This window comes from Saccopteryx leptura, chromosome 3, assembly GCF_036850995.1.
Source record: "Saccopteryx leptura isolate mSacLep1 chromosome 3, mSacLep1_pri_phased_curated, whole genome shotgun sequence".
NCBI lineage: Eukaryota > Metazoa > Chordata > Mammalia > Chiroptera > Emballonuridae > Saccopteryx > Saccopteryx leptura.
The window spans coordinates 93269238-93287790 of NC_089505.1; the positions used below are offsets into that span (position 1 = coordinate 93269238).

Here is an 18553-nt window from a genome sequence, read left to right on the forward strand (position 1 = left end):
CTTCTCCATCCTTCTCCTTCCTTCTCCATCCTCTCCTTCCTTCTCCATCCTCCTCCTTCCTTCTCCATCCTTCTCCTTCCTTCTCCATCCTCCTCCTTCCTTCTCCATCCTTCTCCTTCCTTCTCCATGCTTCTCCTTCCTTCTCCATCCTTCTCCATCCTTCTCCTTCCTTCTCCATCCTTCTCCTTCCTTCTCCATCCTCCTCCTTCCTTCTCCATCCTTCTCCTTCCTTCTCCTTCCTTCTCCATCCTTCTCCATCCTTCTCCTTCCTTCTCCATCCTCTCCTTCCTTCTCCATCCTTCTCCATCCTTCTCCTTCCTTCTCCATCCTCTCCTTCCTTCTCCATCCTTCTCCCTCCTTCTCCATCCTTCTCCTTCCTTCTCCATCCTTCTCCTTCCTTCTCCTTCCTTCTCTATCCTCTCCTTCCTTCTCCATCCTTCTCCTTTTCCTTCCTTCTCGTTCCTTATCCTCCAGCCTTCCCTACCACCACCACCACCACTACCACCACCAGCACTACCACCAACCCAGTCTAGGACACCATCGCCTGTCACCTGCATAAACGGCAGCAGCCTCCCGCTGTTCTCCCTGCCTCCTGCCTTGTGTATTCCGCAAGCCATGCCGCACCCCACTCTGCCGGCAGCCAGTCTTCTGACTGACAAGCCCACACTTGTTACTTCTCAGCTTAAGGCCCCACAGTGGGCCCAGTGGCCCTCCTGGTACCCTCCTTCGTCTGTGTCTCCAGCATCACCCAGGGATGTGCCCTCCTGAAGTTCCTTCCGTTCCTGAAACACATCTCTATGGTCTTTCGTCCGGCCATCTTTCGTGTGGTCCCTCTGCCCAAGGGCTGGGCAAGTGCCACCTGACCCAATGCCCCCAGTGCCCTCGGCCAGGGCTCTGATTCCCCAGGGACCCCAGCTTGGGGGGAACAGAGCGAGAGGAGGAAGCCTCCTGTCTGTGCCTCTCCCTGAAACCTGGAGGAGGGCGAGGTAGCTAGGAAACACCCCCCTGAGGTTCCTCCAGCCTCTTTCCCTGCTGGGAATGAAATGACCAGCTTACAAATGTGATGCATAATGCAGACCAGCTTAATGGTTTTCTGAAACATTAAAATTTAATACTGAGCATCAACACTTTTAGTGGCCGATGTGCCCCCAGAGCTCCCCGTCTGGAAATTGTCCTCATAGGGGACAGTGGGGACCATGGCTGTAGGCCTGTTTGGGATGGCGTGAATGCCTTGTGGAGCAGACACCGTTAGGGAGGTGACCTGGGCTTAGACGGCCCAGGTGAGGAGAGGCTGGGCAGCTCTCTCCCTCCCATCCCCTGATCTCTGCTCTCTCAGCTGTTTGTAAATTTCAGAGGGTTTTTTTTGTTGTTGTTTTTGTTTTGTGTTGTTTTTACAACCCAGCTTGTTTCTCTTCTTTCAGTTTTATATGCAACACGGAGGGTGGGGCTGTATGGGAACCGGTGTGGCCAGTCCACGTGGCTACCGGCCATTCAGGCCCATCTCCTCTGATTATTTTAGCCACCCCGGGCAAGGAGGTAGTGCTCTCATCCCCAGTGGCTGCCTGTTGCTGTCTGTAGGGTGCCCATCTCCATTGATCAGCCTCGACTCTTTCTGGCTCCCAGAATTTGTAATTTCCGGCTCCCCACTTCCCTATCCTGACGAGGGAAGAGAGAAGGTGACGGGCAACGATCACCTGGGGTCTTCTCTCTGAGGTGCCCGGTTGCTAAGCATCCCAGGTGGAGGTGGAGGTGGAGGGAGGGACGGGCACAGCTTGGACTCTGGAAAGCCGCAGAGGTTGTTCGAGCGATGCATGCTCTCGGTTTGTTGGGCCCGAAACAGCGATATTTTTTGAAACTCAATCTGCTGCTCAGCTAAGTTTGAAACCCCTCCCTTTATATTTTAGATAATAACACTCAAAATTATTCACTATATTAAAAGCAGTGTAATAAAATTATGGTCTAACGAGTTGCCTAATTTTTGTTTGCCAGGTTTCAGCTGCCTAGGACCTGCTGGGCTGGGCTCTGATGTTGCTGATTGAGTCGTAGGCAGAGTAAGGCTCAGCTCTGTGCTCATGAGGGAGGCAACGAGTTGGGGTTTTCATCATTCCATTCAAGGCCTCTAAGTGCCCACGCCTTTCCCAGTGGCCACACATGCAGGGTCAGAGGTCCAGAGCAATCTGTGGTACCGGGGCAGTTTTTAATTGTGCCCATGAGCAGGGGACAGGCATGGGAAAGCTTTGCTCTCCTTGGCTTCTATGCAGGGTTTACAGCAGGGGTCTCAAACTCGCGGCCCGCGGGCCGCATGCGGCCTGCCGAACAATTTTGTGTGGCCCGCAGACTAATCCACGAAGTTCAAAATATTTTGGATAAAATTAAGTAAGCCTAGGGGCCTACTTGTATTTTTCATTTCTCTAGCATCCTAGCTAGATATTAGCTTAGTTAACAGCAGTTGTGATGCGAACTACAGTTTCTGGTCGTTTTGTGACACTGAGTAAACTGCATGTACGATTGTGCTTGTTGTACTGATTTTTTTTTTGTTTTCAACTGCAGTGAGAAAAGTGTTGCGTAACAGTTGCCTTTTGTAGACCTAGTGCGGCCCGCCAGAACGGCTGTGATCTTGCTCTGCGGCCCACATGCTGAGTTGAGTTTGAGACCCCTGGTTTACAGGGTCACCTCCCTAGGTAATTAATAACTTCTTGTCTTAATGTTTGCTAGAAGTGTCTATCGGGTGCTTTCCAGATTCCTTGGCAAAGACCCTAAGAGACACAATGTAGTAGGATTCCACCCTTTCATTTGAAGCTCAGTCCAAACTGAAAGTTAGCAACCTGTGCCTGACCTAACAGTCAGGCTGCCCCTGGGCCTTTGCACATGCCTCTTGCTCTGCCTGGATAACTGTTTATCCTCACTCTCCATATCTTCATCATATTAGTTCCTATTCTTGCCTCAGGTCTCAGGGGTGATGCCTCTTTGTTCAGAAGGGCTCACTGAGGCCCCAGGTCTCTGCCCTGAGTCTTTGAGCTGCGGCTAGCACATTTCCCTCCATCGCTTGGCTCTGCCTTTCTCTGGACAGCCTGTCTCCTCAGGTGGGCTCCCTTCTTAATAGCAGAATGGGAATGGGTGACTGTGAGCTCATGTTCCTCCAGTGAACCACAGGGTCTCATTCCCAATGGTTTCAGCAAAAGTCCTGGGTTATTTCTCCGTCAGTGAAGTGATGTCACCATGAATCTGACTGACCAGGCCTGCGTCACGGACCTAAGATATAGAATCCATCCACCACAAACCATATGATTTTATCCCAGTGATACCCTACAGTGGGAATACCAAAATCGGGAGGAACACTTATATTGTTCATATGAAGATGAGGGGATCCACTGGGCGAGCAGGCACCTCAATAGCCAGTGTAGCCCCCAGAAGCCCACAGGACACCTGGGTGCGTTTCATGAGAGACCCCTGTATCTGTTTACATCAGATCCATCTGGATTTGCTGAGGGTGACAGAAGGTCCAAAATAACATTCGTCAGTGTTAAAAAACAAAACAAAACGAAAAAAAAACACTTATTATTCTCTCTCATGAGACCCAGAAGTGGACAGTCCAGGATGGGCCCGCGGGCTCAGCTCTACGAAGTCCTCAATTGTGCAGCGACTGTCAGCTCCGCCCTGTGCTGTCCCTACAATATGGCTGTAACCTTGAGGGCCAAGGTCTTGCTGTAGCTGTCACAACCCCACTCCAAGGAGCTAGACAGAAGAGGCTAGAAGAGGGAGCAGAGGGAGCACACAACTGACAGCTACCGCAACACCCTGTTCACGTTCTGCTCACCAGCACCCGGTCACACGGCCACCTGGGGCTACAAGATGTGGCCGTGGGCCCCGCAAAAGTTCTGTTACACTTGGACGCGATACCACAAGCACCTTCCACAAGAGATAAAATTAAATTAGACTGTCAGAATTGTGAACTTTTCCTCTGTGCCAGACACTGGTAAGAGAACGGAACAACGAAAGCAAAGGAGTGGAGAAAATATTCGCACGTCATAGACCTGACAGAACACTCGTATCCGGAATATATAATGAATTCTCATAGCTCAGCAGGCAGAGAACAATCCGGTTGTTTAGGTGGGCAAAAGACTTGAACTGACACTTTGCCAAAAATGTTGGACATATGGTAAACAAGCCTGTGAAAAGGCATCCAACATCATTGCTTATTGGGGAAATGCAAATTAAAACCGCAGTGAGCAACCACAACACACCTATTAGAATGGCTAAAATTCAAGTGTGGACAATACCAAATGCTGACAAAGTTGCCAGGCAACTGGATCTTTATGAGAATGTAACACATCACAGCCCTCGTACAATATATGGTTTGGTGGTTTTTTATAAAATTAAACGTATGTCCACCAGATAACTCGACCTTCTCACTCCTGGATTTTATCTTTGAGAAATAAAGACTGACCTTCATACAAAACGTGCACCTAAATGCTTATGGCAGGTCTATTCCTAATAGCCCCAGACTGGAAACGATTCAAATGTTCATCAACAGAAGAACGGATAAGCTGATGGTGGTACATCCACTCAGTGGGAAACTGCTCAGTAATGAACAGTGAGGAGTTATCGATGCAATGAAACACCGTAGATGAATCTCAAAGCATTATGCCGAGTGAAAGACACAGTCCCCAAAGGTGACATACTGTGTGATTTCACTTCCCTGACGCTGTCCAGAAGACAGAACTGGAGTGAGGGAGGGGAGATGCACAGTTGCCAAGGGGTAGGGGTGGGCGAGGGTGTGACAGTGAGGGACAGTAGAGGGAGGTTTTGGGGTGATAGAAGTGTTCAGTGTCCTGACTGTGGTGCTGGTTAACGAGACTCTATACGTGTATTAAAATTCATAGAATTGTGCACCTGTCAGAAGTCAGTGTTATTGTAAAGAGTGCTTTATCCTGATAGGAAGGAGGTGCGGAGCTGGGGCGGTGGGGGAGGGGACAGTAGCACTCTGACCTGACCGCCTCTGCCTTGTGTTCCAGCATGTTCCCTGTGTTGGGCCAGGGCAGGGTTTCTCCAACCCCAGAGCTACTGACTGACATTGGGGCCAGATAATGCTTTGTTTGGAGGCTGGCCTCTGCATTGTAGGACATTTACATCCTCTAGCTTCTACCTTTACATTTGCAAGGTGTAAGATGGATACATCTGAGGACAGTCCCCCCTCTCCCCCCAGGGCACATGAGACTGCTGACCTTCTGCTCTTTGGAGTCTGGGGCAGCTGTCCCAAAGGTCTCACTTTCTCCATATCCTCTGTCTATATACCCTTGTCACCCCCATTTTGTCCCCATAGCCATTACCTGGAAAAAGAAGACTTGAGTCCCAAGCCGGTACTGCTTCCTAGTGGTGCAACGTGAAGCCTACATTTCAGTGACATCTTAAGCCATCGGTATTTCCTCTCGGCTCGTTTTAAAAGCTCAGAGAAGCCATTCCACTGTTTAACTATAGAAGAGGAACATATTTTAATAATCATACCCTGGGGCACAGTTCTTCCTGTTGCATGAAAAAAATTAATGGCCACAACAGCCTGCAGCCAATTGCCAAATTACGTAAAAGCGACGAGAAGAAATCCAAACCCGCACGCCTTCCCGCCAGGCTAGACCAGCTTTTCTGCGTTTCCTGTCTCGCATCCTCCCCGGCCCAGGGTGGACGTCGTGGAGCCCGGCAAGTCTTTCTTTCAAGAGGGATTTACTGATTCCAAAGGCCGCCCAGGAGTAGGAGCTAGAGAAGCACTTTAACTTAGGAGACCGGCGATGGAGTTCACTGCAGTGTCTTAAACTCAGGAGAAGAGCAGAGGACCAGCAGTTACTTCAGGACATGGAATCGCAAACGCCAGCGCTGGCCGACTCTGCGCTGGGAAATAAAGGATGGAACGGGCCAAACGCAGAGTTCGGTGGCCTGGTTAATGGGTCCCGGCCTGGCTGAAGGTCAGGGTGCCTCCTCACTTCCATGGGATTGTTGCCCCGTGGAAATGCGGCCCAGGGTTGTCCAGTCGTGTGTGTTTTTGGTAGAAGCAGCAAATCTGAATCTTTATTTGGCCTCTTCTGATCTGTAAATCTCATAATAATTTCAGATGGAAAAAAAAAAAGCCATGTATGCAGGCTAGGTATGTCCTGGGGCTCCTGAATTGTAATGCCCCCCCCCCATGCCAACCCTCTGAAGGTCAACTCTGCAGGAAGCTGGAGAAGGAGGCTGAGCAGGAAGTTCAGAGTTGTCCCTACTCCCCCCCTCCCCCCATCAACCTCCATCAGTTTCCTGTCTCCTCCCAGTCCTCCTGGGTCCTTCCTTCCCAGGAGGCCTTTTCAGTGTCTCCTGCTGCCCCGGCTCTCCAGCTGAGACGAGCACGAGCCCCCTCTCCTTCACTGAACTGAGAGCTAAGGGGGAGCTTTTCCATGGGAACCATTCCGTGTAACCCTCATTGCGGCAGCACGAACACGTGCACGAGCCAGGAAGCCCAAGGGAAGAAAGCAGAGTGTGAAGTCACATGGACGGAATGATCACGTTTATGTAAAAATCACGACCAAGAAATTGGGATTGTGAATCGGGGCAGCCATTACGGAAAGCAGTGTGGAGGTTCCTCAAACAAAGTGACAATAGAACAACCGTGTGACCCAGCAATCCCACTTCTGGGTATATAGCTGGAGGAAATGAAGTCACTATCTCAAAGAGCTATCCGCACCCTCCAACAGCCCCCAGTGTTCATTGCAGCATTGTTCACAATTACAAATATGCGGAAACACCTTAAGTGCCCATCAAGGGACGAATGGATAAAGAAAATGTGTTTGGGGGGGGGGGTGTATTCCATCTATATATGAAATATTACTCAGCCATCAAAAAGAATGACGTTTTGCCACGTGTGACCACACAGATGGACCTTGAGGGCATTTTGCTAAGTGAAATAAGTCGGAGAGGAAGACAGATACCATATGACCTCACTTATATGTGGAATCAAAAATACCAAAGAAATACCATAGAAACAGAGACCAGACTGGTGGTTGCCAGAGGCAGGCGGCAGGAGTGAGGGAATGTGTGAAGGAAGTCAAATGAGACAAACTTCCGGTTGTAAGGTAAATAAATCCTGGGAACATAAGGTACAGCATGGGGACTATAGTTAGTAATATATTAGATGTTTGAAAGTTGCTAAGATCATAGATCTTAAAAGCTCTCATCACAAGAAAAAGAAATGTGTTACTATATGAGGTGGTAGATGTTATGTAGACTTATCGTGGTAATTGTTTCACCAAATGCACATACATCAAATCGCTACGTTGTACATTTTAAACTAGTACAATGTTACTGTCAGTTATACCTTAGTAAAACTGGAGGAAAGACATCATACATAGAAAAAGGGCTGGAAGGAAAGACAGTCAAATACTGATAGTGGTTAGCTCTGGGCATGAGAATGAAGGTCTTTTCTTTTCCATCAATTCTCCTGTATTTTTTAAGTTTTCCATGCTGGAATGTGCTATTACTAATTTATCGTGGAAAACATTTTTAAAAGGATATCTTGCTAAGTGAGAAACAGAAAAAGAGAAGTTCAACAGCAACGTTTAGTGAGTATGGCTTCTTTGATAGATATCCACAGGCTTAATCATCGTGCCCAACTGCAAGGCACCTGATCTTAGCCAGTCTAAAGAAGAGCCTCCCCCCACCCCCACCCCCACCCGCGGCACGCATCCTGGACGGGAGCTGCAGAGAGGTTGGGCCTGACCTCTCTCCCCGTGGAGTTCTGAGGAGTAGGGATTGGGACTGGGATGCTTCAGAGGGGAGGATTTCAGAGTCCCTCATTAAATACAGGGACAGAGCCTTGATGGAGAGGGTTTTCCCTTCTGTGAATATTTAACTGGAGTAAAAGAATGGGAGTTGCTACTGTAACAGCAGGAATGATAGAGCTTGCTAATATTTATATAAGGTGCATGCTGTAGGTCGCATGCTTTCAGCAACTGGCCTGTGTACCCTGGGTGACTTGCAGACGGCTAAAGCTAAGTCTTTGGGACATGAGGCCATTCTGCCCTGTCTTAGACAACTCAGTTTGTATCTTCATGTTAAAAATAAGCGCTTGGATGCACCCAATTCTTTCATATTGGCAGCAGAGGAATTTGAATGAACTCATCAGTTCTGTTGACACATTCCGATTTTCCAGAATTGTTTCCCAAACCACTTGGAACAATGGAGTATGCCCCGTCTTGTTTGCCATCGGATCTGAGCATGCCAAGGTGGAGATTGGTTACCTCGGCCCATGCTCCGCTTTATTGCTCTGATGGTGGCTGGGCCCTGAGTTCTTAAGCCCAGCAAAATTTTGCCCTCTTCCCAAAGCCTGATGGGTAAGGAGCTCTCAGACTCACATTCTTCCAGAAAGCCTATCCCTTCAGACCACCAGTAGGGCACTTTCTTTATGCCAATCCCAGTCCTAAATTCTTTATTTACACTTAAAAGCAGAGGAAGGTGCTATTGTTTTTCACACTCTACAGATGGGGCCTCTCAAGCACAGAGAAGTTAAGCAACTTGCCCAAGGTCACAGGGCAAGTAACGAGTAGAGCTGGATTTTAATCCAGGCAGTGTTCTCTGGAGTCCCTCACCTTGGGGGAAGTGGTTGATAGCTTTCATTATGTCCCCAAACCTGATGGGTTCACATTTTGATGATTACAGTGACTGAGGATGTCTGTCTATAAACACTTGGAGCCCAAAGAAGTCGAATGAGTATCGGCTTTAAAACTGGTTTTGAGAGGTTGCCTTTTAAAATCCTGGGGGCAACCAGATTAGAAGCACGTGGTTTAGGGAATCAAAGAGAGGACAAATCAAGCCCCCGGCCCCCGATGCTACCCATGCGCATGGAGCAGGAGAGCTTGCTAGCTGGTTCCGCCGTGCTGCAGATTGGGCGGTTTGCCTAAAACTGCGTGCGTCTGGAACTCAGAGGACGTCCCTACCCCTCACTCAACACGTTTACAATCCAGAGCACCACGGAGGTAGACTCGTTTGTTCTTTAAAACGACCGAATTAGGCAGATCACAATTAGTGCTGAAGCCCTTCACCATAGTCCCTCATCTCATTTTCAACCTGCCAGGCCTGGCTCTGTGAGCCTTGAGAAAGGAGCTATTGTTGAAAATGGAATGTTGTTTTCACTAGCTGTGGTAATTAGAAGAAATATTTAGACTTGCTCCAGTGACTGGAAGTCCAGCCTCCCTTTATTTTGGGAGGGCTGGGGGGCGGGAGGAGATGTCTCCGCGCACGTGAGCTTCCTGTCCGTTTGCTGGTAATGACTGGGGAGGCTCTCTTCCACGTCGATATCTGTCTTCCCTGTTGGTGAACCGAGACCAGAGGGATAATAAGTGAGAAATCAGCCTGCCCCCTCATAACTTCGCTACCACACTGACGGGTGTGTGTGTGTGTGTGTGTGTGTGTGTGTGTGTGTGTAAATCCTGAGGGACGGACTTGATCCCCCTTCTCGCCCCCACCAGGCAGGAATCCCCTGGTATAAAACCATTAACTCAGTCTTGATGAGCCTTAAGCATCATTGAAAAGAACACTAACTTGATTAGATTTATTTTTCAGAATTTTGACCGGAGGATAATTGCAGGGTCTACATCAGGGGTCCCCAAACTTTTTACACAGGGGGCCAGTTCTCTGTCCCTCAGACCGTTGGAGGGCCGGACTATAAAAAAAACTATGAACAAATCCCTATGCACACTGCACATATCTTATTTTAAAGTAAAAAAAAAAAAAAAAAAAAAAAAACGGGAACAAATACAATATTTAAAATAAAGAACAAGTAAATTTAAATCAACAAACTGACCAGTATTTCAATGGGAACTATGCTCCTCTCACTGACCACCAATGAAAGAGGTGCCCCTTCCAGAAGTGCGGCAGGGGCCGGATAAATGGCCTCAGGGGGCAGCATGTGGCCCGCGGGCTGTAGTTTGGGGACCCCTGGTCTACATGAACCATCTGAATTCCAGCACTAGGTAAAAAAGACGGATCAGTGTAGCTCAGGACGCCAGGGCTTGGGTTCATGTGTCATAGTCGTCCCTCATTAAATGGCCAATGTGCATGAACCTAGAAGCCCCTACTCACCTTTCCAGCTCCTTCCTGTAAGAGAGGGTGGTTTGAATGACGCTGGTGATCCCGTGAGACGCTTTCTCCGGGGAAGAGCCCCCGCCCAGAGGAAAACCATCAGCATTCTGCAGGTGCCTTTGGCTGCTTCCATTCCTGTGGAGCAGGGAGGGCACTTGGAGCCTGAAGTGAGGGCTGCACAGGGCAGACCACCCGGCCACAAACCAGGGCTGACATCAGGCACGGAGATCAAAAATATATAAAACGAGCTCAGAAGCCGCGGACAGATTCTGTTTAGGAAGCCGCCTCGTTGTGTGTGCAGGGACGCACCCCAGCCATGAAATCGCGATCCTGTTACAAGCCCGTGACAAGTGTTCTTCACTTTAAGTAACTAGCCGCACTCTTGAAAACTTACGTGGGATTTTACCCCAATTTGCTCTCATTTAAAATTGCCATTTCGGAATCACCGCGTTAGCTTCATTCTTCATTATTTCTCGGTTGGCTGCGGCTGGGATTCTCCTGCCTTCTTCCTCCCGTGTTCCTTAATGTTGGTGTCATATGTTTGTTGGGTCAGCTATCTGCCCACTCATCCATCCTTCCTTCCTTCTTCCCTCCCTCCCTCCGACTTTCCCTCCCTCCCTCCCTCCCTCCCTCCCTCTCTTCCTTCTTTCCTTCCTTCCTTCCTTTCATCCATCCATCCATCCATCCATCCATCCATTCTTCTATCCATCCATTTTTCTATCCATCCTTCCATCCATTCTTCCATCCATAGAACATTTCATTGCTGTCTGTGCACCAAGCCATGGACCAGCTTAGTGGTTTTCAAGTGGAGGCAGTTCTGCCCTCCTGGGGCAATGTCTGGAGACATTTTTGGTTGTCACCACTGAAGTGAGGGATGCTGCTGGCTCTAGTGAGTAGAACTCAAGGATGTTGCTAACCATCCACAAATAGAAGATGTCAAGGTTGAGAAATTCTGACTCGTACATCAATAACTGGGTCCCCGGCCCCACAGAATGTACAGGATTGCAGGGGAAATGGACCGGTAACTCAGGAGATGTGCTGATGCTACTGGTGAGGTCGTGGGTGTTTCACACCATTTCTCCCTTGGACAGTGTGTTTCAGAAACGAGTCCCCACGTGAGTCTACAATATTCTTTTCCAGAGAGGGCCAAGAGGATCTGGAAGCGGGGAGAGGTTGGATGACAAAAGGGTCGCAGATGGAGGTTTGGGACATGCTGTGGGGGTGAAGCTGGAACCTGGAGCGGGTGAAGCCTCCGAGGCAGAGGTGACAAGTGCATTCACTTGCAGGTACTAGGCGGGGTGACAAGAGCAGTGACAAGTGGCAGCTGACACAGCTCCCCGAGGAGTGTTGGGGACGAGGGCAGACCTCAGAGCAGCTGAAACGGGCAGCAGGTCCAGTCAATGGTCTCCATCTAAGAATGCAAGCCCAGCATGGCCAGACCCTTCTGACTTTTCAAGAAAAAAATGAGAAGTCCAGACTTTATATGAAGTCTCCTGTGGCTTAAATATTAACAACTAATTCAATATTTGTTTTGAAACAAAACAAGAACCAGAAGCACTGCTCAGGCTGAACAATGCATCTGTGGGCTGCATCCCCTAGAGTTTCGACTCTGGTTCTCAGCAGCAAATGAGGAAGGGCGGATGACACCTGGTATGCTACCTGGGAGACAGCAGGTGCTCAGTAAATGTCGGTCACGAGTGGTTGCCTAAATCAGGTGTTTTGATATTCCCAGTGTCAACCTTAACACGCTTCACATTTGGAGCTGGCTCATTCTTTGTCGTTGGGGCTGTCTGTCCATCATAGGCTGTTCAGAGGCATCCCTGGCCTCTACCCACAGATTGCAGTAGCATCCTCCTCACCCCCAGTGGTGCCAACCAAAGTGTTTCCAGACCTTGCCAGCAAAGTATTTGCCTAGCAAGTTACAGTTTAACTCAACGTCGTGAGTTCTTAGCTCTGATCTCTTGATGGAAGGGTCGGCACCAGGTGGAGAACCCAGAGAGAGAGCATTTTTACATCCTCCTGGCTTCCCCGGGACAAGCACCCTGGACAGAGGTCATTTTGTGGCTCTGTGCTGCTTCTGAGACCTGTGGGGTTTGGCCTTTCAAGGTTAATGTTTACAGAAGCATTTTGAAAGACCGGGAATGCTCACACCTGCACACAATCTGGCCCGTCCACCTATTGGAAAGGGGCTGGAAGAATAGGCCTTCTATCCAGGGACTGCAGTGCTGCCCGGGTGACCACAGGGAGGAGAAGGCCACCCTCTCCCCTGGGTCTTCGATGCAATCAGTAATGAAAGCAGCAGCTGTCAGCTCTGCTGAGCAAGTGTAAGCCCTTCCCCGACCCAAGCAGGCGGTTCTCAAAGTTGCGCCTGAGAGCCACGTGGAGGGCCAGTTAAAAGGGACTGCGCACCCCTCCTCCTCCCCCCACCACAGTTTTTGACCCACCTGGTCTGGTCTGGAGGGGGGTCCCAGAAAATATATACATACTTCACAGTTTATTGGGGGGCTGTTGCTGCTGCCGCCCCCAGGGCCACACTTTGAGAACCACTCACCTGGACTCTAGCAAAGATCCCAACTCCCCTCCTGCACCTGGTTCCTCCCACAGCAGAGAGAGCAGAGCACAGGGGGGTGGGGCAGGGGCTTCAGGGATGCCCACCCGGCACGTTCTGGGTTCCCTACCTGGGGCTGACCGATCCACCCACAGACCACAGCCAGGTACTCGCGACATTGAGTTAAACTGTAACTTGCTGTGTAAGTCCGTTTACATGCCTCCCAGCTTCTTGGTGTTTTAATTATTTTCCTCTCCCCTTGATAATGCGGGGTATTTGGATGGGTCTCCCAGTCATTAGAGTGAATTAGTGAAATCCCTCTTTATAGGTTTGTGTTTGTTTGAGCTTAACAGAGGTGGTTTAAATCACTGGCCGTGTGCACCGCCTTCTCCGGCGAGTGTGGGGATAATGCTTCATTATAAGCAGGCTTAGCTGCTGGAACCAACGGAGATTAGAACAGTTTGCTTCTCTGTTGATGGGGAAACTGTGACAATTTGGTGGCTCTGACACGGAGCAGTTTTTCAGAAAGGGAAAGCCTCCTGCATTTGTGTTTGGTTCTACATAGGTTAGCCCTGGGTGCCTACCTGCTAGAAAAGGCTTGGGGGTGGGACGCAATCATGGGGGGGGGGTGCTTCAGGTTTGGGGGGGGGCTGAGGTCTTAGAGCAGAGCGACCAACTTATCCCAGTTTGCCTGGGGCTTCCCCAGTTGGAGCCCTGAAAGTCCAGGCTTGGAAGCCCTCAGTCCTAGGGACTGGCCAGTTGGTGAGCCCCGTTCAGAGGAGGAGGGTGGCAGGCAGAGCTCAGAAGATACCAAAATTGTCATACGAACCATGACCACCCACGTTTCATACTCACAGACCAGATATTTAATCCGTGTGTCTCATTTCACCCTCAAAACAATGCAGAACTGCCCTTTTCACCATTTCCCAGGCGAGGAAAGCTGAGGCTCCGAGCGCCCGCTGCTGTCATCGTGACCCCGACAGTGAGGAGCAGAACCAGTTCTGGGCGGGGACTGGCCCTCCGCCTCAAAGCTGGTGGCCTTAGTCTCATCTTGGATAAGTACCAGCTTCCTTGGGGGCTTGTTAACATGCAGATGGCTGGGCCCCACCCCCAGCTCCTGATTCAATAGGTCTGGGTTGGGGACAATAATTTGTGTTTCTCACAGTCCCCAGGTAATGTGGATTCTGGGGCAGGGGCTACATTTTTGGGAGCACTTAAGGGCTGTCTCACTCTGTGTGGTAGTTGTCACTGGCACTGCACTGACGACCTGACATTTTTTATTTATTTATTTTTTTGTATTTTTCTGAAGTGAGAAGCTGGAAAGCAGAGAGACTCCTGCAAGCGCTTGACCAGGATACACCCGGCATGCCCACCAGGGGGCGATGCTCTGTCCATCTGGGGCTGAAAGCAACCAGAGCCATTCTAGCGCCTGAGGCAGAGGCCATGGAGCCATCCTCAGCGCCCGGGCCAACTTTGCTCCCATGGAGTCTTGGCTGCAGGAGGGGAAGAGAGAGACAGAGAGGAAGGAGAGGGGGAGGGGTGGAGAAGCAGATGGGCACCTCTCCTGTGTGCCCTGGCCGAGATTCAAACCCGGAACTTCCACATGCCAGCCTGACACTCTACCACTGAGCCAACCAGCCAAGACTGAAGTCCTGGCATTTAGGAAGCATCTTCCCAACCTGAACATGCCTGAAGGTTGGGGTTTGCCAGGTTGTTATGTGACAATTAGGGGCTTTCAAGCTGAGTCTCGGGCTCCTTGACGCAAGAGTCAGGTCTCTCCTGATCCCAGGTGCACCTGTCCTCAGAACAGGTATCAGGCGCTGTGTTCTCAGCTCTGTGCCTATGGGTGGTCCTCAGCTTCTCTGTGCTGCCATAAGCGTCCTGTCTGTGAGGACCTGAGATAACTCATAAATAGTGCCTGGTATGTAGTTTGCACAACAATTGTGAGCTGACATTTTCATCCTCATTATTCTTTTTTTTTTATTTTTATTTATTTATTTATTTATTACAGAGACAGAGAGTGAGTCAGAGAGAGGGACAGACAGGAACGGAGAGAGATGAGAAGCATCAATCATTAGTTTTTCATTGCGTGTTGCAACACCTTAGTTGTTCATTGATTGCTTTCTCATATGTGTCTTGACCGCGGGCCTTCAGTAGACCGAGTAACCCCTTGTTGGAGCCAGCGACTCTGGGTTCAAGCTGGTGGGCTTTTTTCCTCAAACCAGATGAGCCCGCACTCAAGCTGGCGACCTCGAGGTCTCGAACCCAGGTCCTCTGCATCGCAGTCTGATGCACTATCCACTGCGCCACCGCCTGGTCAGGCCATCCTCATTATTCTTTACCATTTAACTACCTCCAAGCCTCAGTTCCTCTATCTGTGTAAAGGGGGAAAACAGGATAACTTAGCTGGCCGTGGAAGGGGAGGATTAGGTGAAGCAGTGTATAGAGTGCTGTGCCCAGGTCCTGGATGCCTAGAGAGCTCTCAGCAAGTGCCGGCTGATGTTATTTGACCTTTGAGAATCTTATAAGAACTGTAGACTTGGGGGGGGGGGGAACATATATAATGGTGGTTTGCATATCAATCAGGGGCTCTGGCCCCCTAAGCCATCTCTTGAACCATTGAACTACATTTAGAATCTCTGCTCACAAAGTAAGTCACTTAGACCACTGCCCACTAGCGAGTTCTCAGTGCCCCCGTAGCCCCCGCCCCACCCCGTGGCCCCCTCCAGCAACCACACAGTACTGTCTCTCCCAGGTGTGTCCTCTGCCTGCTGTATCAGGACACTCCAGGTGAGACTGGAGTTATCCTAATTCACAAGGGATGTTTAGAGACTGGCCAGAGCTTCTACTTTTACCTGCTTTGACAATATTTATGTTTTAGAGGAGGCTGCCAAGAAAAAAAAAAGGCTAAGAATCTAGCCAAAGGAATATATTGCTAATGGTGGAATTAGATCTGGTTTTATAGGTCATCAAACAGAAGAGATGCCATTTAGCCTTGATGAAATCTAGGTCACTATGGTTTTTGGGGGGAGTGGGGCGGATGTAATAATGGGGGAGAGTATTGAAAGGGAAGGGAATAATGGTCATCAGTTACCCAGCCTGTCTGCTCACCGGTAAGCCCAATGAGTCCCTTCTCCATTCTTGCTCAGGCAGCACTAGATGTGTCTTTTATAAGTGGAAATTTCTAAAATTTCCTTGGTCTTGCCTGGGGAAAATAAAATTTTATGTTTTTCTGTAAATAGCAGGTAGACGAAGCATTCCAAGCCTCCCTGAATTTTTATATCATCTTACAGCGGGTTTGCTGCTTTAGAAGCCATGATCCCTATTGGCCCTACAACACGGCAATTTTCAAACAAGGCAGGTCCTAGCTTCTGGAAAGACGGGCTGCTTCCTTTGTTGTCAGAGAAATCATTTCAAAATAGAAAAAAACCCTCCATCCTAGCCCCCAACCATCTCCAAAACAGTAGGCATTCTTTAAAAAAAAAAAAAAAAAAAGATCCAAACACCCAAGCGATAGACAACACAAGATCCAACACATGACTGTCCATTAGGAAGGGTTGGGGTTCTTTTCTCCCCAACTAAAGGGAAGAAAGGGCATCATAATTTTGTTTTCAAATGTGTTTAAGAACCTGTTATTAAAACGGAATTAAACCCGAGTCCCAGGGCAGCAGCTCTGCTACTACCGGGAGATAATCTTGATAATGCGATTAGCCTGCTTGCATGGGGCTGGGAAGGGGGGAAAGACAGCCGCCCACTGAGCCACTGCCCTCTGTCCACCCGCCCGGGCTCTGAACACAGAGGCTCAGTCTCCCTGTGAGGGTGCAGCTCCCGCCCCCCGCCATCCGGAGATGTTAGGAGCTTTAACGATAAGAGGAATCTACTCGCTGCTCCCCCTATACTGGGCAGTGTGTGCTTGCTGAACAGTTCCTGTGAGATTTTTTCATTGCTTCTTAGATACTTAGTATCTAAAGCAGATACTATTATAGCCATGCACTCACCCCCCCCCCCTTTTCAAGTGCAAAAACCCAGGAGCTGTAGCCTCGCTGAAGTCACCCAGCTGATGAGCGACAGAGCCGGGATTCAGACCAGGCCAGCCCGTGGTGGAGCCCTGCTGTCCACGGCCGTAAGTGAGCTACAGATCAGGCGGTTGGGCACGTCAGTGCAGGAGATTCAGCTCTATTAGTAAACTGATTTAATAGTAATCCCCACCCCCATCCCGCAACCAAATAGCCAGGAAGCTGTGATCTCTGCTTAAACGCTTGCCGGTCAGGTGCAGTCAGCGGCTCGCAGGTGAGACGCTCCCCTCTGTGGGGCATTGTGCCTCCTGCCTGTCTGTCTATCCCAAGAGCAGAGCCCGCTCTGGGCCTCGCCCTCTTTCCACCATTCCATTTTCCTAAACACAATACTGTATATTTACTGAGCACCTGCTAGGTGCCAGGTACTAAGGTGGGTGCTTTTCACTCATAACTGTATTGCAGTTACACAGTAGGACTTCTTATTCCTATTGGCAACTGATGAAACTGAGTCTGAGAGAGGAAGGGAACTTGGCTCCCAGGCCAGCTAGACAAGGTGCGGCAGAGTTGGGAGCTGAACTCAGGCCCACATGACACAGAAGCACATTCTTTCTCTCTTGCTCACCACCCTGTCCCCTCCCCTTTTTAACCAGCCCTCTGCAGAGCCAGTGTTCCGGGCTGTTTTTCATACACACACACATGCATGTGCACACAACACACACACACACACACACACACACACACACACACACGTAGAGTTGGCTGTCAAGTTAAAAAGATACCAACATATTTTATATCCTTTTGTTAAGAGAAAATGAGTTGCACACATCAGGGCATCAGGGTGGCTATTATTTAAAAAAAAATTAATGGGGGTTGGAGAGAATGTGGAGAAATTGGAACCGTTATGCAATGTAGAGAGGAATGGTAAAATGGGACGACCACTGTGGAAAACACTATGGTGGTTCCTCAAAGAAAATAGTAATAGCAACAGAACTACCATATGACTCAGCAGCCCCCCACTGTTTGGTCTATACCCCAAATAATTGAAAGCATGGTCTCGAGATGACTTGTACACCGCCGCTCACACCAGCATCATTCACCACAGCCAAAAGGTGGAAGTAGCCCAAGTGCCCATTAATGGATGAATGGAGAAACATAAAGTGGTACGTGCACGCAATGGAATAGTATGCAGCCCTCAAAAGGAAGGGAATTCTGACAGATGCTACAACATGGATGAACCTTGAGAACCTTATGCTAAGTGAAATAAGCCAGTTATAAAAAAAAGAAAGAAAGAAGACAAATCCTGTGGAATTCCACTTATAAGAGGTACTTAGAGTAGTAAAATTCATAGAGACAGAGAGTAGAATGCTGGTTGCCAGGGGCAACTGTCTCAACATCAATTTGACCAGTCTTCTGTTTTATGAAAACAATTAGCGACTCTTACTCCTATTTATGCATCAGACCACTATGACAAATAAAAGGTGGATTCCTGACTTCATTTCAGGTCTCTGCTGGTGGTGGGGCCCAAGAATCTGCATTTGTATTATAAGCTTTCTGATTCTGATATGAAATGATTGCAAACCACCAGCAAAAACAATTTCTGTGCCCAGGAGCTCTGTATCCTTAGCACCTCTATCTTAGCTGGTCTATCCTTAGACTAGCCCTCTATCCTTAGCAAGGCCTCTGGAACTGCCCGTGAGTCCCTGTTCTGCCCTGCCCCCACCAAGGTGGTCCTGGTCACACAGACACTGTGACCAGAGGCTGAGACAACCCCAGCCTGCATCACCCCAGACATCTCCTGTGAAAAGAGCAACAGGATTTTCCAGGGAACAGGAGATCTGAGCGGACTGAGCCAACCTCTCTCTTTGTTGCCTTCTAGCAATCTCCAGAA

At 49.3% G+C, this 18553-nt stretch overlaps 1 protein-coding gene and 1 long non-coding RNA gene across 2 annotated transcripts in view; one reads left to right on the forward strand and one right to left on the reverse strand.

Annotated features, from left to right (window-relative positions):
• The window catches only part of KAZN (kazrin, periplakin interacting protein), a 763503-nt gene that overhangs the window by 379085 nt on the left and 365865 nt on the right, over window positions 1-18553 (forward strand). The gene's annotated exons all lie outside the window — the stretch shown is intronic.
• Window positions 9196-12759, reverse strand: LOC136399668 (uncharacterized). The gene is made up of 3 exons (XR_010750187.1): window positions 12653-12759; window positions 10102-10236; window positions 9196-9327 (listed from the first exon to the last, which is right to left on the reverse strand). It is a non-coding gene; the product is annotated as an uncharacterized lncRNA (long non-coding RNA).